Genomic DNA, 27,072 nt, shown 5'->3' with positions numbered 1-27,072 from the left:
TTCACATTGTCTTGGTGACTAATATTTGGTCCCTGGTTTCTTATGCAAAATTCTGCAGCAAGCTTGAATTTCTTCTCAGAAAATGCGTTTTTCCTTTCTATTGCAACATGGGGCTGCAAATTTTCCAAACTTTTATGCTCTGCCTCCCTTTTAAACATAAATGCCATTTCCAAATCATATCTTTGTGAATACATAAAACTGAATGTTCTTAACAACACGCTAGTCACATTGTGAATACTTTGATGCTAGAAATTTCTTCCACCAGATGCCCTAAATCATCTCTCTCAAGTTCAAAGTTTCACAAATTTCTAGCATGGAGCAAAATGCTGTCAGTCTCTTTGCTAAAGCATACAAGGATACACCTTTGCTCCAATTCCCAACAAGTGTCTCATTTTCATCTGAGACCACCTCAGCCTGGACTGGATCTCCACATCACTCTCAGCATTTTGGTTTAAGCCATTCAACAAGTCTCTAGGAATTTTTAAACTTTCCCACATCTTCCTGTCTTCTGAGCCCTCCAACTCTCTGGAAAGTACCAAAGTTTCTCAGATTTTCCTGTCTTCTTCTAATACCTGCAAATTGTTTGAACCTCTGCCTGTTACTCAGTTCCAAAGTCATTTTCACATTTTTGGGTATCTTTACAGCAGCACCCTACTCTCTGCAATATCAATGTAATTTATTAGTCTGTTCTCATTGCTGCTAATACTTACCAGAGACTGGGTGATTTATAAAAGGAAAGATGATTAATTTACTCACAGTTCCATGTGGCTAGAGAGGTCTCACAATCATGGCAGAAAGCAAATGAGTAGCAAATTACATTGTATGTGGTGCTTGCAAGACAGCACATGCAGGGGAACTGCCCTTTGATCAAACAATCAGATCTCATGGGGCTTATTCACTATCACAAGAACAGCATGGAAAAACCCCACCCCATGATTCAATTACCTTCCACTGGGTCCATCCCACTACACTTGCAACTTATGGGAGCTACAATTAAAGATGAGATTTGTTTGGGGACACAGCTAAACCAGATCATATATGGATTGAGTTGATTTTTTTAAAGTTACATTAGATAGAAGGTATCTTCTTGTTTCTTAAGATCCTAATGACAAAACTGTTGAGATAACCTGAACTATTTGCAATTTCTTCATTAATACAAAGAAAATGAGGCAATCTCAATAGCAAAAGCAGCATAGCTTTTTTTTTTTTTTTTTCCCCAGATGGATTCTCATTTTGTCACCTAGGCTGGAGTGCAATGGCATTATCTTGGCTCACCGCAACCTCTGCCTTCCAGGTTCAAGTGATTCTCCTGCCTCAGCCTCCTGAGTAGCTAGGAATACAGGTGCATATGCCATCACATTTGGCTAAATTTTTGTATTTTTATTAGAGACGGGGTTTTACCACCGTGTTAGCCAGTATAGTCTTGATCTCCTGACCTTGTGATCTGCTCACCTTGGCCTCACAAAGTACTGGGATTGCAGGTGTGAGCCACCATGACTGGCCAAAAATACTAACATTTTAAAACTAAATACATATTCAGAGAAAAGATTCAACTATATCAGTGACTCCCAAGAAAGTCAGATTGAAAACATCACTATGATAACATGATGCAATTTGCTCCAAATTAAAGGTAAAATATTCCTACATTTATATAATCATTTTCATATAAGGTAGTTTACAATGAATCATTAAGGTTATAACAAAGGACAAGAGACATGTTGTATATCTTTATATCATTAAACAAATAATCTCCAAATTAAGAGACTCATAAAATCTAAGAAATAAAGAGGAGCAAATATTAGTATTACCACCCCCTGGACTTATTGAAAGCTAAAAATACCCATAATAACAGTATGTATAACATGTCTACTATCTAGAAAAATAGTTGAAAAACAAGCATGTTGAAAGCAAACTCCTGAAACTACACATGATTAAGTAAAAAAATTATTGTGAGAGCATCCCTGTGCTGAGCTAGGCATAAGACCAGGAGCATCTCTAAATTTCAGTTTTCTTAACTATAAAATGATTTTGAATTTGTGGACATCAGGTGTTTATAATAGGGTATAAATAAAATGAAACTATGAAATGACTTGCAATCTTAAACATGTTGTACAAAAATTGATCATTATTACTTATTTATTCCCTTAGTTTAGCTAAGTAAGACATTGGCTACTGTCTTTATTAATATAAACTCTAAAATATACTGAATAGACATTTTTCAAAGGATTTTTCCAAATATATGGTTTTAGGAAAGTACATCAGCATTTCTTTCCAGTTTAATCTTCCTTTGCAATTTTCAGCATTAGCTTAGATGTAAAACAAAGGATCACAGGTTACGCAGAATGAAGAAAAGGCTATTCTAATATGGGTCAAATGTATTAACTCCAATCTTGGTATTATTGAGATGTACTGGAGTGGAGGGCAATAAAGAAGAGTTTCAGCTGCAGCTTACTACACATTAAACTGACCTAACTGACTACAATACATTTTTATTCACAAATGATGGCAAAGAGCTCTGTTTGTATGCACATGCCACAAAATCATTTCAGAGTTCATGTCATTTTTTGAAAGCAGTGCTTGTTTTATAATTTATGAAGTATTACAATGCATTATTTTCTGATAAGATGTGTGAAGGAACCAAATCCCCTGAATCCGTTCCACTGTTAGAATAAAAATTTTATTGCCCGGTGGATATCCTGACCGGCTAATTGCTTCAAAATCTGAATTCATATTTATAATCACATTTTCTAAGGTTATGTACATGCTATGAACCTTTCTTTCTTGTGTCTTTCATTGTATGAGGTGATATATGGGGTTCTCTTAAGAAATCAAAGTTTTGGCAAGATATTGTTCAATAGAATACTTATGTATACATTATTCATTTTTGAAAGGACATTAGTAAAGGAATAAGCGGATTATTCTTTAGGCTATAAAGTTCTATAGATTTTCACAAACATTTAGTGTTTTGTATTATACAGAGTAGTTTCCCTGACCTACATAATCCCAGGATGGAAATCAGAAAGTGATAAAAGAATTTAAACTTACCCTAAGTGTCTGTAACACCCGCACTGAAGGGAGTGGAGGAATAACGTGCTGAGATTATTGTGTTTGAAAATGAATGGAGTCTGTTAAGAATAAAAGGGGGAAAAAACTATTTTTAAAAAGAGGAGAAAAGGGAAGATAATATTTTAAATGCATGATTCAAATACAAGGAGGCAAAAAATAGTAAATTGAAAGCTTAGAGTCCTATTTTTTTGTATATAATGTTAAACATTTTCAGATAGCACAGTGATTAGGTACATCCTACCACAACTAACCATTTAACCTTAATATAGAGGTTAAACTCTCCATTCTCAGTTTTCTGATCTGTAAAATGATGATGACAATGGTACTTAGCTTAGTTAGAAGTACGAAATATTTTTAAAAGATCACACTATGTAAAGTAAATGCTACATCAGATTTTACAGTTAATATTACAGCCTACAAGGCAGCATGGACAGAGGTGACTAAAGAATCATGATAAAGGAAGTCCTCAAGAGAATAATAATAATAATAATAAAAACTATGACTTTTCCTTATAGGTGGAAATGTGAACAGTTTGTATTAGAGCAAGGAATGTTCAGATTTGGTGAGCACAGGATTACATTTTTTTGTATTCTTTCTTTATGAAAATGAATATAACGTTTAAAATAACAATTATATAAGGGCATATTTAATTTAGAATGAGAAATAAGTCACCACAAATTATATTTGAAATATTTAACAAAACCATGAAACACCATCAAGTTGAAAAACATAGGAAACTATTTTTACTGATCACATGAAATTTCCATAATAATCTCAAGACTGACTTCTGGCTCCAGACAATTCAAGCTTTTCTTCTCCTCTCCTATGTACATGCTTCTGATCCAGGTTGCCACTGACCACTTTGCTATGGCTGTGAGACTCCTGACCTGTGCCTTACCTCAGGTGATCCTCCTGCCTAAGCCTCCCTAAGTGCTAGGATTACAGGCATGAGCTACGGTGCTCAGCCCAGGTTCTTTTTAACAGGCATCTCTCTCTGGAGCTAATAGAGTGAGATCTCACCCACTACACTGAGAATGACACCCAAGCCATTCATGAAGTATCTTTCTCCATGACCCAAGTACCTCACACTGGATCCCAATTTCAGTAATGAAGATCAAATTCCAACCTGCTGTTGGAGAGCCCAATATTCACACTATAGCTGTTGTACACTATACATATATGCAATTTTCATTTATAAATTATATCTTAACTAAATAGGAGACTGGGATTAAAAGTACATTTTCAAAAGTTAGGTGGGAAATATAATTGGAAAGATAATTTAAGTGTAGATACAATTCTGTACTTTCTCATGCAGCAATTGGTAGTTATTGAGTATGTTTTTTTTAGATGAGAGTAAATGGTTGCATGTATATGTTGTGAAGATAACTATCATTCTTGGGGGGGGGGGGAATAATATAAACAAATATTATCAAGAAAGGATAACTGATGAGAAATGTACCCTAGAAATTTAATTCAGAGATCTAAGAACCTGAACTTCAGTGGCACGGTGAAAGAAGAAAAAGACAAACAAATCGGAGATATTTCAGAGATAGAATAGAGATGTTTATTATTGAATAAAACAAAGAAGAGTTATATTCCAGAATGTAAATTTTGAAAATAAACATGCCTTCATTTAAATGAAGTCATCTATGAAATATGCCTGGGTCTAGCTGAAGTTATTTCTCAAGTGTCAAAAAAATAAATCAAAATAACTACAAAAAGGACAGGTCGCAAGAGCAAATGAATTAAAGGAAAGAGTGACATGATTGTTAACGGCTCCCAGTAAGTCCTTGCAATTGGTGTAGTTGATAAAGTTATAGAAAAAATACATTTAACCTTGCTTTTATTTAATGAGCTTAGCACCATGTTATTAATTCTTGATCTTAAGTAGGTGAAATATGTCTCTTGAAATCTATGTCAGCTGTAAATCTTGAAGATGTATTGATATATAACTAAACCAAATTAAATAGATGTCACCTAGAGAGGACTTGGGGTGTTTGTGATATGGAAACATCTTACATGGGAGAAAAGTATTGTTGAAACTTTTTCAGTTGGTTTGGTAATTCTATTTGGCAATCTGTATGAAAATATAAGTTTCTTTGTATACCTTATATTGTTATAAAATTGGCTTCAGAACAATTTTTTTAATTTTTTTAAAATTAAAAAATTTAAATAATCAGAAGCATTAGATTAATTTATAATAATGTATTAAATAGGAGTTCAGTGTATAATTGAAGATCTGGAGCAACAGATAATTTCATTTGATACAATAGAGGCTGTAGTAAGGAATATGTGCTCTTCCTAACAGATATTTTTATTTCAAAGAACAGGATTTTAAAATATTTTGAATTTTTCTCTTTAATTCAAATGGACACTTCTACAAAAACAAACTTCTACCAGTTAGTTTTACTTGCTTATTTGATTTTATTTTGCTGACAATGTAATGCATACTTTCAATTTTTCTATATCTTCTCAAGCAATGTCCTCTGCAATCTATACAGGCCAAGGTCTGTGTGTACAGGATCTTTCTAGGAAAACACAGCTCATTCTCATTTACATTTTATAACAAGTTCACATAATCTAGCAAACAACAGGAAAAGTTATATTTTAAAATGTATTGTTTATTTGTGTTTTAAAATATCTAGAAAATCACTTGGGCATCATAAGTAAATTATTTGGTCTTTTAAAGTTTTAATTGAAAAATTGAACATTATTTCATTTTTAAACAATGTTTATGAAGAGAAAAAGGTTCTGCATTTATCTGGAAGACAGTGTTTAACCAGTTTAATGAGTTTCAACTACAAGATGATTAAAATGAGTTATATGCATCTCGCTTACTGGGTTTATTAAGAAATGATGATAGGCTATTAAGTATAATGGCCATTGAAGCAAGTTCAAAATGTAATGTTTCTTTTTTAACATATAATGCTATTTGCCATGTAGTAAGTAATTTGTGATAACACTGAAAATCTTTGATGTCATAATTGGATCATCATTTTTATGATTTTATTACTAATATTTGAGGAGCTTTCTAAATATTGTACTTAGCAATTAAAAGCTTAATAATGATGTTTAAAAGAATAAAATGGAAAAGGATAAAGTTGGATGTTCTAAAAATGTGGCATTGATATCTGATTCTCAATTAGAAATATAATAAAGAATTCATTCTGGGTAATACTATTGCATTTATCTTTATTGGTGCTGAATAAGTATGAATGAGATTTTTTTTTCTTTTTTTAATTATACTTTAAGTTCTGGGGTACATGTGCAGATCGTGCAGGATTGTTACATAGGTATACACATGAATGAGAATTTTTAAAACAACCTCTCATGGTTTCAGTATAAGTAAGGAAACTCACTGTAATAAGGAGAGACAAATCTTGAGTGAGATGTTTGAATTTATATTTGCTGTATGAGTTTGAAAACTTTCCAGCTTGAGTTCAAAGAGAAAGTTAATTAACTCCTTTATAATAATTATTTTTTTTCTGAGGAAGTAAATAGTATTTTCAGGCATCCATAAAGTAAGCATTCATATGTATTAATTACTAGAATCAAGGATTAATGCAAAATCATTTTTTTCACTGCTAACTATGAACATAAGTATAAATACCAGAAAGTAGAATTAGAGTCCTAGGAGCCTTCTAGTGCAACCTCCCTCACTTTATAGGGCAGAAGAATATAGCCCAGAAATGAAGAGTGATTTTTTTTTTTTTGAGCTGGCGTCTTGCTCTATAATCAGGCTAGAGTACAGTGGTGCGACCTCTGCTCACTGCAACTCATAACTCCCGAGTTCAAGTGACTCCCCTGCCTCAGCCTCCCAAGTAGCTGGGAATACAGTCACGCACCACCATGTCCAGTCAATTTTTGTATTTTTAGTAGAGACAGGTCTTCCCTATGTTGGCCAGGATGGTCTCAATCTCTTGACCTCATGATCAGCCTGCCTTGGACTCCTAAAGTACTGAGATTACAGGTGTGACTCACTGCACCAGGTCAAGAGTAATATTTAAAAGCCGTAAAGCGAGTATACTTTCCATTGTATTTCCCTATGGGGAAAAACAGCAAAAGAGAAAGAACTTACAGAGTGCCTACGCGAATTGGTGATAGGCAACATATAAACAAAAAACAACAAACTGCAAAAGACAGCAGGAGGCCTCCGAAGAAAAAAAGCCTCTCCATGCCTCATGTTCTGGTGCAAAGTGACCTAGACTCTTTTACCATAAACATTGTGCTCAAAGACGTAAAACCCCTTCGTAGCACTATGACATAACCAGACTTGTAAGCTCCTTGTAAGACCCAAGTTCCACCAAATACACATAAATAATAAGTTAAAAATAACCACATATTCTTGTTTTGTGAAACTCCCAAACCACCGCTGTTACCAGGCCTTAAAATGACACACCATTTCCACCTCACTGATTCACTCCACCATCACGTCACCCACTCCCCACCATGTCTCCACCCCTACCCTATAAATCAAGTTGATTGTAATCAATTAATAATGTAAATGATCAAAACTCAAGGCCTTCACTGCCTCCAGTAGTAAGTGATGGCTCCTGGTCCCATTGTCTCTCTTAATCTATCTTTTTTTCATTCTTTTTTCTCCACCAAACTCGAAGTACCCACAAGAAATATAAGACTGACTCCCTACATTCTAGTGCCCAAAGTAAGGATCATAGATTCCCTACATTCTTATAAATCTCTACATTTCTGTGAGGCTGCAGAGCAAAGAATGAAGAAAACACCAAGAGCTCATTACATTATGTAACTTTCTTAATCCCTGTAAAGTAAGCTGATACAGTATCAAGTTTACGAGCCTTCATTTTATTTCAGACATAGAAAACCCTTGTATTTTTTATCCTTTTTTTTAGCATATATTGTTTCTATTTGTGTTATTTGCCTGTCAAGGAAAGTTTAGTCAGCTGTTTGACTAGAGTTAATATTACAATTTTTTTGTATATTAAGTTTTGTATATAAAGTATCCTTATATGTTGATTGTATCAGGTTTCTGTAGAGAAAGGGAATCAACTGAGCGGGGAGAGGAAAGAAGGATGGAAAGAGAGAGGGAGGGAAAGAGAGAGGGAGGGAAAGAGAAATTGACATTGATTTTCAGAAGCTGGCTCACAAGATTGTGGAAGCTGGCAGGTCAAAAACTGATGAGGCAGAAAACAGGCTGGAAATTCAGACAGAATTTCTATGTCGCATGCTTGAAACACTCAAGACTTCTGCTCTTAAGACCTTAAACTGATTGGATGAGGCTCAACCACATGATGGAGGATATTCTGCTTTACATAAAGTCAAATAACTGTAAATTATAATTACATTTACAAAATAGTTTTATAGCAATATTTAGACTAATGTTTAACAAAAACCTAAGCAATATTGTCAAGCCAAATCGACATATAAAATTAATCATATCATCTTAATCATGATGGTGTGGCACGGTGGCTCACATCTGTATTCCCAGCACTTTGGGAGACTGAGGTGGGTAGATCACAAGGCCTGAATTTGAGACCAGCCTGGGCAACATGGTAAAACCCCGTCTCTACTGAAAATACCACAAGATTAGCTGGATGTGGTGGTGGGTGCCTATAATCCTAGCTACTCTGGAGACTGAGGCAGGAGAATGAATCTCTTGGACCCGTGAGACAGAGGTTGCAGTGAGCCGAGATACCCCCACTGCACTGCAGCCCAGTGACAGTGAGACTCTGTCCAAAAAAAAAAAAAAAAAAAAAAAGTCATCATCATCATCATCACAAGGATTAGAGAAAATAAGTGAAATGTTTGTTATGTCAGACAAAACTGGATGCTGAGGGAAATTAGTCAGTAAAAGCTGAATTTTATTAGGGCTTGTAACATTTTTGAGTGACCAGTTCAAGTTACTTTTTATCAATAGATGAACCAGAATTTCAGCATGTCTTTTATATTTGTAATTAAAATGAAATAAAATAAGCTTGTAAAGCAATTAGTTTCATTCTAGACATGTAATACATATTCAATTAATGATAGATTTAATTAAAATGAGAATTTTTACAGGCAGTCTATTGCATTCATAGGGCTATTTTTTCATTTTATAGATCAGAAAAATGAGATAAATAAAGCATAAGTAACTTGCAGAAAATCACAAAATAGAAGAGCTTCTGGTATTTAGATCAGCAAGTAGAGGAGACATTTTACAAGTAGGCTGTAGAATGTCTAACAATATCTGTGGCTTTGAAAACAGTTGCTACATAATAGAAAATAGTCTGAGATGGAATACTGAAGCCAGGAAACAAAAACAGCAATAGTCTTAAAACAATATCCAGGAGCTTTTATGAATGGATTGTAGGAAAGACTCAATGTTTAAATGTATTAAAATAAATCATAAAATTTTCCTCTTCAATTCTGAACAGAATATGTTGCTAAAAACTTGGCAAAAAATGCATGCATGAGAAAATGAAATTATCAGTACTCTCAGGCAATAGAGATTGCCACTATTAGTTTTCTTAAACATAGACACGTGTTTGCATTTTTTGTATACTAAACATATTATAAACATTGCAAGAAACCAATTTCTTTGGTTTTCTGATCACAATCAAATAAGCATGATAATTATGAATATTTTTAAGTCACAGAAATAGTAATCACACAACAAAGACATTACATTCATCTTATTTTTAACAAGTCAGTGGGTTTAAATGATAGCTCATGTTATTTAATTTTGTACTACTTAGATTATGAGAAAGGCTGAACATTTTTTTTCTTTATTGGCCATTTACATTCCTTATCTTGTGGATAGCCTGTCCAGGTGCTTTAGTCCCAATCAAACTCAAATAATGATCAGTTACACTTTCAATTTCCTAGGAAATACATATAAAGGCAACTATACGTTTGAATAAACAATTTTAAATGGCCTGTATTTTTCTACTGTAAAAGAGACTGATTTTCACTGTAGAAAATTAAAAGAACATACAACAGGGTGAAAAATAATGTGAAAAAAGGCATAATTACCTTCTATTATTTTACCATTTGAATAAACTGAATAATAATGACTAACATGTTTTCTTTTATTGGTGTTTTTCACATAAGTATATAATTGCATATTTCTGTTTTTCTGAGCAAAAATAAAATGCAAATATAAGATATATAAATCAGTGATCTCTCACACACGTCCCTAATACAGATTCTTCAAAGCAAACTCATGTCTTAAAATTCTGTGTCATGTTCCTTTTCTACTTAAACTTCTCCAGACTATGCAAGATTTCCACGTATGGGTATACCACATTTTATTTATCCATTCATTTGTTAATGGAGAATTTGTCTTGCCTTTTGAAGTCCTTAATGTTGAAGTATGTAATTTCATATTTTGAAATTTCTTCTAAGAAAATAGTTGGATGGGGATATAAAGTTTTTTAAGTAAATGCATTGAAGAAGATTTTAACAGTTATTTATTATCTATTATGTGCCAAATACTATCTTAGCCATTGGATTAAAACAGTTTATGGCACTGACAAAATTTCTAACTCCACCAGGATTAAACTCTAATGAGAATGATAATCAATATCAAAAGAACATGTAAATATATACATATGTATACATGTATTATCATATCAAATATTGTTTAGCACATGACATTTTTACATGTAATACAAAATGTATAAATACAACTATAAAATAAAATGATTTAATAGGATTGATCAATCTCAAGATTATATGCTGAGTATAATAAGCCAGACAGCCAAGGAAAATATCCTGTAGAATACCGTTTTAGTGAAATTATACAAAGCCAATTTAATCTGTAGAGAAACAAATTTAGAGTTGCATTTACCCAAAGGCAAAAGAACGAATAGATTACAAAGTTTCACAAGAAAACTTTTAGTTTCTTAATTTCACAATATACTAACTAAAAACTTGCATATATTGTATTGTTTTAATTTTTCTGGTTATTATGAGAATGCAAACATTTTTGTTTGTACATAATTCATAAATTTCCTTTGCCATTCTTCATCTTTTTTTTCCACGGGTTTCTTTATTTTTTTCTTATTGAATTACAGAGATTTTCAGATCAAAAAATACACATTTCATATACTTGTTGAAGACTTTACTAAATTATATTTTAAGTTTTATTTTAAAAATCTTACAGAAGGGCCAGGCGCGGTGGCTCAAGCCTGTAATCCCAGTGCTTTGGGAGGCCGAGGCGGGTGGATCACGAGGTCAAGAGATGGAGACCAACCTGGTCAACATGGTGAAACCCCGTCTCTACTAAAAATACAAAAAATTAGCTGGGCATGGTGGCGCCTGCCTATAATCCCAGCTACTCCGGAGGCTGAGGCAGGAGAATTGCCTGAACCCAGGAGGCGGAGGTCGCGGTGAGCCGAGATCGCACCATTGCACTCCAGCCTGGGTAACAAGAAAGAAACTCCGTCTTAAAAAAAAAAAAAAAAAAAGTCTTACAGAAATATATATATATATATTTTTTTCTTTTGAGATGGAGTCTCCCTGTGTTACCAGGCTGGAGTGGAGTGGTGTGATTTCGGCTCACTTCAAACTCCAACTCTCTAGTGTAAGCAATTCTCCTGCCTCAGCATAACCGGTAGCTAGGATTACAGGCATGCACCACCACGCCAAGCTAATTTTTGTATTTTTAGTAGAGACAGGGTTTCACCATATGGGCCAGGATGGTCTAGATTTGACATTGTGATCCGCCCTGCTTGCCCTCCGAAAATGTCGGATTACAGGCATAAGTCACCAAGCCCAGCCTAAATTAAGAAGTTTTACACTTAACAAAGAATTCATTCCATTAAGCTGAACTCAATACAATTCAATTTATTTGTTTTCATTCTTTCAGAGAATATTTATGAACTACCTATGTTGGAGAATGAATTAATATATTATTCTTATTGCAAAATCTGAGTTTCCAAAGAAAAAATCATGGTTTATAAGATGTGTTGTGTTTTGGTTGATTTTTTTTTTCTTTTTTTTGGTAATCCAAACAAGATTCAGAAATATGTTCAGAAAGGGGTTAAAAATATAAGTGAAGGTTATGGTACATTTCAATCATTCAAATTAATCATAGTTGTGAATCCATTATAATTTTTTAAATAAGCATTTTTATTATTGTATCTTTTGTTAAAATAACAGTTTTAACTCTTTTTGTTCAGCTTAGGGGTTATTACACTGATCTTCAAAATCTCTCTTAGACTTTTATAAAAAGTGAAATGTATATAATTGGATCCTACTAAAGTCAGCAACTCCAGAGGCAAGAGTTCCATTTTGAATTATTTTAGAAACGTCAGAGTGTACACAGAATTGTGAGTAGTTGCATTGCCTTTGGAATGCTCACTTAAGAATGAGGACATTTGTAAGTAAATGTACAATCGTTTCTCTGTAAATTACCAGTGTTCCACCAGCTGAGTGACTAGGCAGAATCAATTTGTAGTTGAAAGACTGTTCTTGGTTTCCCAGCAAATAAAAATGGCAATATTTGAACACATTTACTGAATTATAAAAAAGACATCCTTTAATTTCAATCTTCACTTGTCAATCAAAGGCAACTATATATTCTAGTAATTCAAATTTCAAAATTTATCATCTTTTTAATAATGCTAACAAAGAACAAATGAATTACATCTTTAGGATGTAAAGACACAGACAGGAAGAATAAGATCAAACTTGGCTAGATGTCCAAGTAGACACCATTGCATTGAGTGTTTGATGAAAAAATATCGTGAGTACAACTATCAATAAGTGTGCAGTCTAAAGTAATTAATGTGAATTAGTTTTGCCTTCTATATTAACTCCCACTATTTTTATTTTTGCCAGTTTAAAAAAGTGCACATTTTCCATGTTCATAAATTATAATAGCATTTGCTATTAAATTATTGCAAATAGATAACCGTTTATATGAAAAAAAAGACTTCTGTTTCAACATGAATGTGTTTTCTTACGCAACATGTTAATTCTACAACTTAAAATCCCTGTAATGGTCCATCTGTTTTAGTTTTTACTTTTGAAGTGCTAAAAAGCACTACCCAAAACACACACGGGCTGTACATGCATGTATATATAAACAGGGAAAATGTTTTCATCTATTAAAGAAATATGAATTAGCTTGCGGACACGGTCAGATACCTAATCAGTATTAGTCAACTCCTGTTTCTATACATGCTTTAGTGAAGACTGAGAGCTTTAGGCTGATAAACTAGATAAGATAAAATTGTGATTCTTTAGAAATCATTGGTATAAATAGCTTACATAAAAAAAATATAAGAATGGAGAAATTCTAGCTCTACTAAATGAAATACATGTTTTAAAAGGTCATATATTCATTAATTCATTCATGATTTATATTTTTAACATCCTGTTTGTCAGTCTTGTTATCATACCTCTGTACTTTTCAGGATCGTAGCCACTAGCCACATGTGGCAATTAACACTTGCAGCATGGCTAATACAATGGGGTTGCATTTACTTTAAGTAATTTTGTATAAAATTAAACTAGTATTTTATTCAGTTATTGGAAAACATATATTTGGAACACCTTGACTAAGTGAACCTATTTTTTCAATAAACTTTATGAAACCTGAAGGCAGATCAATTATTTCTCCATGAAAATTTAACATCTTAATTAAGATATACTGTATGTATAAAGAACACACCAATTTTAAAAAACTAAGTACAAAAATAATGTAAAAAGTCTCAATAGTAATTTTCATACTGATTAAATATTAAAGTAATAACTTCGATTTACTGGTTTTAATAACGTATTCTCAGAATATATTTTACTTTTTTTATTTTTTACATGTTTAATGTGTGTATGAAATACTGTAAAAAATAAGGATTAAAAGAGTTAATGTTGGTGAAGAACTTAACAATTTGCCTCATGTAGTTAGGTTGTTAATATTCATTCACTAGGATCTATCTTCTGCTATAGGCAGAGAGGTATTTTCTTTTATAATATCTTGAAGATGAACAGTAAAAAACCTGCCTAAAAGTGTTACTTCATTCTAGCAGAACCTGAGGCCTAGATTTATTTTTCATGAGGCCTTTAAATAAGAGCAAGAATATTTTATTAAAATGCATATCTGGAACTAATGTATCAAGTGTTTTCAAACTCAGCTAAGAGAGCGTCACTACATGCATTTTCTGTGGTGTCTTAATTCTTAAAACAGCTCAGTGAGGTGGGTTAGCATTACCTAACTCTAATACATAGAAATGGCAATTAAGATGACCAAAAGGCACAGAATTTTATTTTTCTAGATAGTAATTAAGAATTTAAAGCTAGATGTGCCTTATTAAACTTATCTGCCTTTCTTTTTTTTTTTTGAGATGGAGTTTCCCTCTTGTTACCCAGGCTGGAGTGCAATGGCGTGACCTCGGCTCACCGCCACCTCTGCCTCCTGGGTTCAGGCAATTCTCCTGCCTCAGTCTCCTGAGTAGCTGGGATTAAGGCACTCGCCACCAGGCCCAGCTAATTTTTTGTATTTTTAGTAGAGACGGGGTTTCACCATGTTGACCAGGATGGTCTCGATTTCTTGACCTCGTGATCCACCTGCCTCGGCCTCCCAAAGTGCTGGGATTACAGGCATGAGCCACCGCGCCCGGCCTATCTGCCTTTCTTAAAATATATTAAACTAGTTTGGTGATTTGGGACTAGTAATTTAATACCTCAACTCTTTATAGACTTAACGTCTAAAAAAGATTAATAACAAAATTATTATTAATATAAATACAGCCATGTAGAACTTGGGGTAAAATATCACATGTAAATACCTCTATATTTAGTATATATCTAATATATTTACTTTTTAAAAGTTCATGTTATTTTAAAGCTATCCATCACATGACATAGCATAGTTTATGATACACTGCCATTCAAATGGTCTAAATTTTATATTTTAGTACTAAGAGTATTATCTGATATTATAAAATCAATGCAATAGGTTTGAGTAAATTTGAGTAAGTTTGCTTTGATTTTGTAGTTTTGACCTTAAATATTACTGTTTATCATTTTCCCGAGTGGTACCTGCTCAAGACTAAAAGTTCATGAGGGCTTTTGATTAAAAACAAATAATGTTGGCCAGGCACAGTGGCTCAAGCCTGTAATCCCAGCACTTTGGGAGGCCAAGGCGGGTGGATCACGAGGTCAAGAGATCAAGACCATCCTGGTCAACAAGGTGAAACCCCATCTCTACTAAAAATACAAAAAGTTAGCTGGGCATGGTGGTGCGTGCCTGTAATCCCAGCTACTCAGGAGGATGAGACAGGAGAATTGCCTGAACCCAGGAGGCGGAGGTTGCGGTGAGCCAAGACAGCGCCATTGCACTCCAGCCTGGTTAACAAGAGCGAAACTCTGTCTCAAAAAAAAAACAACAACAACAACAAATGTTACCCTAAATAAAATTTTACAGTGGTGTGAGACAGAATTAGACCACCATTAACTTCACATAAATGAGGCCGCAAAGTAGTATTCATTCAATTTTAAACTTTTGAAATAGAAATTCAAAAAATAATTTAAAATGTCATTTTGATATTCATTACATTGTTTGATAACTAGTAAATTGTAAATATTACAAAGGTTTGCACGTATTCCAGTATATGAGGATAGTCACATCGTAAGAAATGTTCTTGTAAGTACACTTTCATAATATAAATACCCAAGTTTTTAAGCGTGAAGTATGAGAATACAGAAGGAAACCACATATATTTTAGCTATGTGAAATAATTTTAAATGTAGTATAAATTTTAATGGCTTTATGTATTAAGATTTTTATCATAAATTTCAGATATTTTTTATTTCATTTGAGGGTGTTTATGAAAACAAAACAAACAAGTCCATTCAACTTGATTGTCACCTCTGGGGTAGCTGCTCTGCTCAGCCTGAATCAATCTTTCCTCTGAGTAGCCTATTGCCACCTTTCATGTGCTGCAGTTTGATTTCTGCCTTGTGATTTTCTAGAGAATGTGTTTGTTGAAGGTAACTGAATTATAAATTCATAAAATAGTTATTTAGAATTGCACAACAGAGAAAAAGAAAGAAAATCATCTCTTTTTCAACCAGAGACATCACCGAACAAAATGAAGCTAGTCATTGATGTCAATTAAGAATATGATAGAATGTAATATTATTGATGTTATGAGAATAAACAAATGAGAATTTTTATGGTTATAACAAGTCACACAAAATGTTTCACTTGCTATTCTTTCTGAATCCTATCATACATTGGAATTTCCATTTTTGTTTTAGATATTCTGTCTTTTCAAATATTATCTCCACTTTTCCCTTATAAAATTCTTCTATTGTGAGAGAGTAGAATAATCTGCCAATCAATGCACTGATATTGAAAAGGTCAAAAATTTTTCCATGGAAACGTTCAGTCATTGTGTTCTTTGTTCCTCAGATTCTTTTGAGTAACAGTTAATTCAATTAAACTAACTCTAAAGCTGTGGATTGTCATAGATCATAACCTTTCAAAATGTCTGTGTGTTGTTCCTCAAATTCACCATAGTTAGCATATTTTAATAGTATCACACAATGGAAAATGATTAAGGAGTCTTGGGGTTAAGAAAGCATGCTATGCCCCTGCCAATTACATTATAAAGGGAATGAGAAGGATGGTATTTCAAGATAGACAGAAATCAACATACTGAATAACATACAAACAGATCAAGAATGATGGAGATAAATATACAAAGTGACAAATCAACCCAAAACATTTATCATGTTGGCATTATGATTCACCTTTATTTCTTCAGATTCATTTATAGCCAAAGGAATAGCATTGAGTAAAATAATCTTGCATTTTAATGAACACAAGAAGGAAGAAAAACTAGTATCAATATTTTTAACTTCAAAATGGGTGTGTTTTCATTAGTGAATTATTTGGACCTTTAATTTGTTTCTACTACTGGAAGATAATTTTTATCTGGGATCTATTACGTTAATTACAAGTAGTACTGGATTATCATGAAATAAGTTGAGTTCTGTAAGAAGATTGAAATTCTGTGAACACAATATTAGTTTGAAAATTTCTCTGATGCCTACTAGTACTTTTTTTAAAATACATTTTGAACAACAAATTTTTAAACAGAAATTGTATTTCTGAAATTTTATGGTTATAAAACTTAATAACCACAATTTATAACTTAATGTAAGTTTTGTTTTTAATCACATAGGTGAAAATTCAATGATACAGAAATTTTGGAAAATTGAAAGAAAACTCTTATTCATAATTTTTTCAGTAAAATACAAAGTTTCACAGTTCTATGTAGTTCTTCCCCCAATTTTTTATATGGTTGTATACAATTTGATATTCTAAATTAGACCTAGTAGGTATATTGTGTTTATTTAATCATACCCATGCTTTGTTTATTTTTTTACTGTGATAATTCAGCAATAAATATATTTCTTCTTAGAGTTTTTTCCCCGTGTTTGAACTGTTTTACTTAGCATTTGTTCTCAGAAGAAAGATTTGATGGGAACAGCTGCATAGAGGAAGATAATCAGAACATTAAATGGGGTGCAGTTAGTTGCTATTTTCCTTTCAATAACGTTGCTATATATTGATATAGTAATAATAACATTTGATTTCCTTTATATGTGTATATGTTTATATGTATATTTTAATTTATATTACATATATTATGATATATAATAATATATACAATATACAGTATTTAATAAATATATATTTACATATAATAAATCATTTTATAATAAATATGTAGACACATTTTATGTATGCATATATATTTATTACACAATTTTTCATTTTTATTAAAAAATTGGCTTTATAAATAGGCTATTTATGGGTTGAATTGTATCACCTTAAAACACGTATTAAACTCCTAACTCTTGATACTTCATAGTGTGACCTTAATCGTAAATAGGGTCTTTGCAGATGTGATTATATGAAATGGGGTCATATTAGAGAAAGGTGGTATGTGTCCAAGAAGAGAAGAGTTACGAAACACACAAGTATAGAACACCATGTGACAACAAAAGTAAAGACAAATGCTGCAGCTGTAGTCCGTGCAATGCTAAAAATATTGACCAACCTCAGAAATCCCAAAGAGGCAACACTAGAGATTTCAGAGGGCATATGGCCCTGCCGAACCTTGATTTCAGACTCTGGCATCTAGAACTATAAGACAATCAATGCCTTTCTGGTTGTTTCAAGCCACCCGGTTTGTGGTATTGTTTCCTTAGCCCTGGGAATCTAACATAAGGGTTGCCCATTTTATCAAAGTCTACACATGTTGCAGATTGTCAGTATTTTAAGATTTTATGATAAATATTGGTGTGCAATATATTAATCATCTGAGAAAATAAAAACATGCTCCATTCTCCTTTCCAAGTCTCCCACAGTATCTCTTTAAGAATTAAGGAAACAATAATCCAAATCCGTAATTGGCATGTTACAAAGCACTTACCCCAGAATGTCAAGGCATATGTGAAGTAAAGAAATCACGCAGCATTAAGATCCTAAAGAATATTGCAATTGAGAAAAATAAAAATAGTTTGCAGAGAAAAGCCACATAATTATGAACAACAAAACAGGATTTAATTATAAAATAATTAATGTGAGGGAAAATAAACATTGACTCTCTAGCCATTAAAGGCTCTTGTAAATGTCAGACTCTTATGATCCTCTCAGTTGGATACAGCAAAAATAAAAGAGAGTGTTTTATGGAGCATCTCTAAGAGGTATTGCTGACCATACCAAAACATTTTTCTACGTAAAAATCTAGGAAATATGATGATTTTCATTTGCCCAGGTGAGAGTTTACTCGTGGATGAGAGCCTGAGCATTTGCCAGTTGACACTGCAGGGTATGAAAACACCACAGATGGTAGTAGGTTAAGAGTTATGATGTGATCAGTGGGAGATACACCAAGAACCTCAGAAGGTTAGATTCACAGGAGACAAATGTGTGCCCTCAGTCCAAATGATGTTCAAATCCCATGCTAGCATCAGGCATCATCAAAGGCAAACATAAACTGCTCTCTTCCTGTTACTTCTGAGCGACATCCTGAAACTTTCTGGAACATCCCCAAAACTTTCATGCTTGGAGGACACTTGGGCCTCTCAAGATGTTGAATCATCTATGAAAAACGGAGCTGGAGTCTTAATCTGTCTTTCAGGTATATATTAAATCATGAATTGAAAACATAGATTTAAATCCGTTAAATTTTTTTCTACTGAGGTTTGCAGTCTAAGTTGTATACAGTGAGATAAAGTCTTCGATTTGCAAAAGTGACAGCATGTAAATCAAGTTGGTATCATGGCTTAACTTTACTTCTTCAGGTACATTTATAAGAATAGGAATATTACTGAGTGAGTAAGATAAGCTTGCTTTTTAATGAACACAAGAGGTGGGGAAAAATAGCATAAATATTTTTAACTTAAAAATGATTATATTTTTGTTATTGAATTATTTGGCAATGACAATGTCATAAGAAGGAGAAAAATAGTATCAATATTTTTAACTGGGTTATATTAATTATGGACTATAATAATTATGTAGTGATTTTTAACACATTAGAAAAGAGCCATGACCCTTAACATAAATAACACAATTTTAATTTAATGGAAGTATCAAATTCTTTCCTACAGAACTCTGATAATTCAGAGAAATACGTGTTAAGTATAGCAGATGTAGCAGGTATACTTCTCAACTAACAGTTCTCTTTCTACTGACAATTTTCTAGGTTTAATCTGAAATTAACTGCCTCTTTTTGGAGAGCTAAATTTTTTATTTAGTGGAGAAAGTGACTTGTTTTCTAGAAAATCCTATCATTCAAAATGTATTGCCTCTTCAATAATAACATAAAACCAATATTTTTTTATTAATAGAGCTATTTCATTTAATTAAAAAGCTGACTCTTTTAACTTTTCATTCAAAGTTGAGCTGTTAGGAAGATCTAAAATTGCTCTGTAACAATACTCATTTTCTGGGGAAAAATCAGATTTTCATTGCTGAATTTTTATTCAGAAACATCTGGAACAGCAACTTTTGTATGAAATATTGAAATGATTTTTTTCTGGCTTGATTAATAAATGGTTTATCTTATCTCTTGAATGTCTTAATGATAAAACTAATAAAGTTAACTGTTTAAGAGCACTGAATAAACACATATTAATGTATTTTTATTAAAATAATTACCTTTAGTATTCATCAGCTTCTACGCTTTTGAAATGTAGAATAGAAAACAATGTTTTATAACTACATACATAGATAACCCATTTAAAAGATTAAAATATATTTTAAAATTCCTACAGAAGGCATAAATGTTTAAATGGTGCATTATTTATTCAAATATGTGACAAAATATCTCTCTTACAATAGCAAAAAATATTTCACAGTTTAAACTATGCTCGTTTTTTTCCCCAATGCTCAGAAATATTCGTTTTTAATTTTCTGTGTGCTGTGTTACAGACACGCTTAAATCAATGGGCAAAGTTTACTATTCCAAGAATGTAACTTGGTTTTCATTGTAAATAAATGATCATTTTCCTATGTTATTAGAGAAATTCAGATGAATGATGCCTGTTGCTATAAGTATCTTAAGTATAAAAATATTCCTCAAAAGATATTTATGGCTTTTCATTCATATTTGTTATTCTGAAAATTCTGTTTTATTTCTATACAATTCTAATATGTACTAAACATTAAATTGATATAAACATTTTTGCAGCTTATATAGGAAACTATGTAGATCCTCACTATTTAATATAATTATCCTTCAAATAGATACTTTGTATACAAAGCCGCTTATTTAAATGTAAAACTTCCTCCTGCTATAGTAAAAACAATTTCCAAGAAATACCCATAAAATATTTGCTTTCATAAGAATAAAACAAATCTTTACATATAGTTAATAATGTCAAGAAAAATATCAAGCAAAAATTATTTTTATGAAAAAGCCCTGTAGAATTTGGAATATTTAGATATGGAAGATATCTCAATATAAACAGTATACAAATGAGGAGTTAGAAAAAAATAAGGACCTACAATATTAATCTGATATGAATGGAAAATAAATAGATGGAGCTGTCAAATTCAATAATAAATACTGTATTTTCTGGTTATCAAAGAAAAACTAGCTTTGTTTTATTTCTGTGTTCACCTGCCTTATCATTATGCATATTCATCACTTTTGTAATTTTGCACTCGGACCATATGTAACTCCAAGGTAAGGGAGTAGCTAATCTCACTTTGATCTTTAAAAATTTTTTGACATTGTGTTCTTGAGATGATTTCTTAAAGATTCAAGTTATCATCAGATCCAGTTTAAACATCTTGAATTTACATTTAGATAGCCTGACCATTATTAGGCTTGGTAAACACACACTCCATACAACGTATTGGATATTATGTATAAAGTAAACTATCAGGAAGGAGGGAACATATGTAATGGCAAGTTGAAACAAATCATTTAGCATGGTGACAGTATTTGTAAAAGCAGCACCTTGCGTGGGATGCTTTTGTCATGCACGTGTCTGATGTGGTTCTGGGGCGCATGATTGGAGAGCTAGTCATGTCCCCTGTGTTTGGAGAGTAGTGAAGCATGACAGTCCATGTGCTATTTTAGGCTTTTTCTGTTATCCATGATGACAGCATCTGATAGCATGTCTGATTTTAACCATTTTCCTGAAGTAAGTCTAAATGGTTGTGATGTCTCTCCAATTTCCCACCAACCAATTCTTTGGGAACTTGACTTTACTTTTATTAACCCCAAAGGCCTTTCCATTTGTTTAGTTCTCCCAAACAGTATTCAACTTTCAGAATTCAGGAAAATTGATGGGGCACAATCTTGTACAATAAACTTCTCTGTAAGATTTCCTTAAAAGCTTTAGCACTTAAGGAAAATCAATAGTGCTTGATGTGGTTTTGTGGCTTTCGGTCTTTTAAACATGAAATTCAACTTGAGCCATTGCTATCAGTAGTTTAGTTGTACTTTAGCCATCTAGAAAGGTGAATGTTTTGGTTCATCATCTGCCGTGGATTCACCCACATTGACAGGGTTAATGAGTTTTAAATTTCTAGCTTTATCTTTTTACAAATAAATAATGAGTATCAAAGAAGTGATCTGTTATATGTAACCACAATATAAAGAGGAAAGCTAGTTTATTTATTAGCAAAGCGTGTATTATCAGAGTTTTCCAGAAAAGCATAACCAATAAGATATGCATATGCATTGATGAAGATCTATTATAAAGAATTGGCTCACACTATATGGACTCCAGAAAGTCCAAAATCTGCAGGGTGCGTCAGCAAACTAGAGACCCTGGAAGAGCTGATGTTCCAACACAAAAGGCATTCTGCTGCAGAATCCACAGGAGCCAACGCTACAGATGAAATCCAAACGCAATCTGCTAGGGAATTCTCCCGCACTCCTGAATATGCAGGCTCTATTGAGACTTTCAGCTGACTGAAGCCCACCCACATAATGGAGGGCAATCTGCTTCATGCAAAGTCCACTAATTTAGATGTTAATCCTATCCAAAGAACACACTCACAGAAAGACTCAGAATAAAATTTGACCAAACGTCTGAGCACCCTCTGGCCCAGCCAAGTTGACACATAAAATTAACCACTACCAAGCTCATTCTGATGTTAGTGGAATTTAAACAAATCTGGACATACTTAAATCTATGTCATGAACACACAATTAGTATAAATGTATGGAAACTGGGGACTCTAAAGAAAGGGAAACCACATTCCAATGTACTTCGGACATTGCTATTCCTACCCTTTCGAACTGATGCTAAAAAAGTCAACTGGTATGGGAATTTAAAAATAAGAAAAATAAATAAATGATAAATGACTATCACGGTTCACAGATAAGCCCATAGTATTTATGTATGGGGTCGGCGAAAGTTACTGAATGTAATATGATGGACACATTCATAGATTGACGAAACAGAAAGGTTTATTTTCAGGAAACTATGGCACAAGCTGATATTTACATGAAGGTAAGGGCAACATTTTCTCCAAGCTTATCACTGAGTATCTGTCTCCCTTGGAGTCCAGTTTGCATGTCTCAATGCTCAGCAAAATGGCTAGAGAGATTGCCAGGCAGAATAGAAGTGGAACTGGGCAGGTTACTCAAACCCAGGTTGTACCAAGAATGAGGTAATTAATGGTCACGTGCTATAAATTGGTACATTACACAAACAGTACAAAATTGAATTCATGTGTATGTGTAAGAAAGCCCTAAAAATTCAATGATGTCTTTATGTAATGGAATACTTTACAATCACTAGAATGCAATGAGCTTTGTCTATGCATATAGGCATGGAACCAACTCTACATTATGTTTGGAGTTTTGGAAGAAAATTAATGTCATATTTGGTAAAAGGCAAGGGTAAAAAAGTCATGTACACTCAAAAATAATAATTTAAATGGCTTGCTTTGTCTTCAGAAATCATACAGATAAAATTATTATATACTATTCTTTCAAACATTAAAATTATAAATTTATAAACATGCATCAGCCAATACCACCTTGATATTGACACAAATTTTATGATATGCAATTTTGAAGTGACAATACAAAAACAACGTTACATAATTTATGTGGTTTTTGTTGTTGTTGTTATATTTTGAGACTGAGTCCCATTCTGTCACCCAGGTTGTAGTACAGTAGCCTGATCTTGGCTCACAGAAACCTGCATCTCCTAGGTTCCAGTCATTCTCATGCCTCAGCTTCCCAAATGGTCAGGACTGCAGGCATGCACCACCACACCTGGCTAATTTTTGTATTTTTAGTAGAGATGGGGTTTCACAATGTTGGCTAGCCTGGTCTCGAACTCCTGGCCTCAAGTATTCCTCCTGTCTTGGCCTCCCAAAGTGCTGGGATTACAGGTGTGAACTGCCATACCAGCCCATAATTTAAGTTTTGAAAAACAAACTTCAGAATGTTTGACAAATCAAGGAACTATTGAGTCATTCATTTGATAGACAATGTTTTAGCAAAATAAGAAGTATGCTTTACTTGAATAGTTTTAGAACTTTGATAAATTTATGGTGAAATGGATGTAGAAGTGTAGTTTAAAAGAACATGTGTGTGTGTGTGTGTGTGTGTGTGTGTGTGTGTGTATGCACATAATTCAAAAAATCTAATTTCAGTATGTTAGAGCTTTATTATTGAACAAAATTTTTAATATAAATTATGTTATAATTTTCAAGGAGAACATTAAATAGCACCTATTATTATAACCCCAGGTTTATGTAATAATTTGTAATGATTACCAGATGTGCAGAATCTACTATTAATATTCGATATTGCAATCATAGAATAAAAAAATAGAACTTAGAGATCTAGATTTTGCAAACTTTTTTATTTCTTAGTATGTGTATAGTTGGCTATAGGAAATCTAGATTTTTCAAACTTGTTTATTTCTTCAGATGTGTATAGTTGGTTATTTTGCTTAACTATTTTAACTATCAATAAACTAAGCTGAAAAAAAAAGTGTTACATTTCATGTTTATCTCTGGATATTTGTGAGGGACTTAAATATTGATTTCTCAATAATATTCTCATAAATGATTTTCAAATACTCTAAAAATATTTTAGGAGTTTATGTTTGTTTGCTTGTTATTTACAAACCTCTAAAATACTGCTTTTAAAATTGTTTAAGAAGCTGTAATTTTAAAAAATGTTTACTGAAAACTTACTAGGAAGTAACATTGAAGAATAAAATATGAGTAATAGGTAGTCCATATTCTGAAAAAGTATACAATCTTGTTACTATTATTACTTTTATTCAGGATAATTGCTACTTTCTCAAAAGCTTTAGATGAATGATGCATAATGTCTTATATTATTTTTTTGTTGTTTTGAGGTTTAATTAGGAAAATTAAACCTTGTCTAACCTTTTCATCAATCTTCTTAATTTACCTTTTCTACTTATTTATAATATGGCCTCAAAAAATTAATATAAGAATTTTACAAATCAGAAAGTCTAATGCAAAATAATTGATTATTTGTAATCGATTATTTTAAATAATTTCTTTAAAAGATAATACTTGTCAGCATTAATGCTATTTTTGAAAAACCAAATCTGAGTTATTAAACATAACAAAATATAGTAAAAAATTAACCAAACAATGCAGATCATTTTATTTTTGCTTTTTAAAATATTTACAACATTAATAAATATCAAGTTGCATTTTTTCATATACAACAGTTCTGGTCTATTTTAAAGAAACTGAAACAAGAAAAAATGCAAGAGACATTATTAAGCAATGGTTAGTCTATTTATAAGGTTGATTCAGACTCCACAGGAAATTGATCAATATCAGTCAATCTATGTTTTAATCCAGGGCTACAAAGCATCATAAAATCATAAACACTTGTACACCTACGTATGTTTCTTTTCTTTGTACAAATATTGTCTCCTGTTTAATAAACTATTTTCAGATTTGTCTACTCTCTTAGACTGATAAACTTACATATCTGTTGTATACATTTAAAAGTATTATTTTGCTTAGTATCAAGAAATCACATAAAAGTACTACTTGCCTGGGAAAGGAGGAAACAACACATAAAAGTGTGTTCCAGATAACTGCCTTACTGTATTCTAAGTTGGTTTTGCTATATTACAGTATTTTGTTCACTCTTAAATTTTTCTTTACTTGCTGCTTTGTTACATTCCCTTTTTCAACATTTTTTAATCCACATATTCAAATGTATGCTCTAAGTCTATTTAATTTGAACATCTGCTTCACATATTTCATATAATAATCCCATAAGTACAAATTTAAAGAGTCTAACACTTATTTTATTGCTGGAATATAAATCTACACTATCTTCTCTTTACAAAGTGTTTTAAAACTTAACCTTTGTTCATAAATCCCATTGTTTGGTTTATAATAACCTGAGAAGGCACAAGATCAATAAATCTTAGGAAATTGTCACATACTTTTGTGAAATGTTCTCTGTTCACAAGAACACAAGCAATTAAACACTGTATTTCCAACCTATATATTTAATATTTCTATATTGGGGAAAATTGATTCAGTTTATCATTGAGTTTCATACAGTAGTAGTAAATGCCACTAAAATATTATCATTTTATGGACCATACACACTGCTATGTATCTATAAAAATTAAAAATAAAAACAAAAGTAAAAACAAAAAACAGAGATTGAAAATAACTATGCACCATTAGGAAAATATTTTTGGGAATAAGCTCACTCATCCCCTAAATTAATGTCCATAACTACTGTGATGGCAATCATTTATTGGACTTTTCAATAGTGACTTGTCTGTGGAAAAATGACAATGTTTTTCATCCAGTCCCTAAACTTGGAAAGAAAATTAACTCAAATATTCACAAGTGCCAACTTCAAAGCAAGTTTTCCATGGTAACCGTACCTCAAAAGCCGGTGGTTGCAGATTTTTGCCAATTAGCAACTCCAAAGGGTGCTATTAGCTCCTTCAGAAACATAAGGGACATGGTTTTCATCTGTGATTGTTATTCCTCTTTTAGAGTTTGCCATGATAAAAGATGGAATCCACAACAGCATACCATTTAGTTCTTAATTATAATCATATAACTGGTTCTAAGGAGAACAGTACATATTATGATGTAGTACTTTTCAATAAAGAATAATTGTCCTTGTTAAATCATCAGCATTAACCCAGCAGACTGTGCCATACAAAATGCAAAAATCTAAACCTCATTTAACATCTAGACATCTAGATTATGCACTTTTCTTAAGTGTCTATCATCTAAGCAGTGAGCTAAGAATAAATGACACATACATAATAAAAAGCTTTACTACGATGAGCATGGCAACCTGGAATACTCTAAGAATTATTCTTCATAACTAAACATTGACTACATATTTGGATTGCAATTACATGAATATTCAACTTCCAATTTTTTTTATTTCTATTACTTTTCCTGAAATCTTATCAGATATTCTCTTCTACAGATGATCCGCTGTATTATTGAGTCAACCATAATTATAAAATTATTATTATTATAATGAATTAGCAGATATGATTTTATGGATC

At 32.4% G+C, this 27,072-nt stretch overlaps 1 long non-coding RNA gene across 1 annotated transcript in view; it reads right to left on the bottom strand.

The window, feature by feature from the left end:
• Positions 1–3,049: 3,049 nt before the first annotated feature.
• LOC141582075 (uncharacterized) overlaps positions 3,050–27,072 on the bottom strand; it is a 53,099-nt gene continuing 29,076 nt past the window's right edge. Inside the window, exon 3 of the long non-coding RNA XR_012514906.1 lies at positions 3,050–3,125. This is a non-coding gene — a long non-coding RNA (uncharacterized LOC141582075). The remainder of the gene's footprint in view (positions 3,126–27,072) is intronic.

The sequence above is a fragment of the Saimiri boliviensis genome, chromosome 18, assembly GCF_048565385.1.
Source record: "Saimiri boliviensis isolate mSaiBol1 chromosome 18, mSaiBol1.pri, whole genome shotgun sequence".
Classification (NCBI taxonomy): Eukaryota; Metazoa; Chordata; class Mammalia; order Primates; family Cebidae; genus Saimiri; species Saimiri boliviensis.
This window is presented reverse-complemented; position numbering and strand designations above follow the sequence as displayed.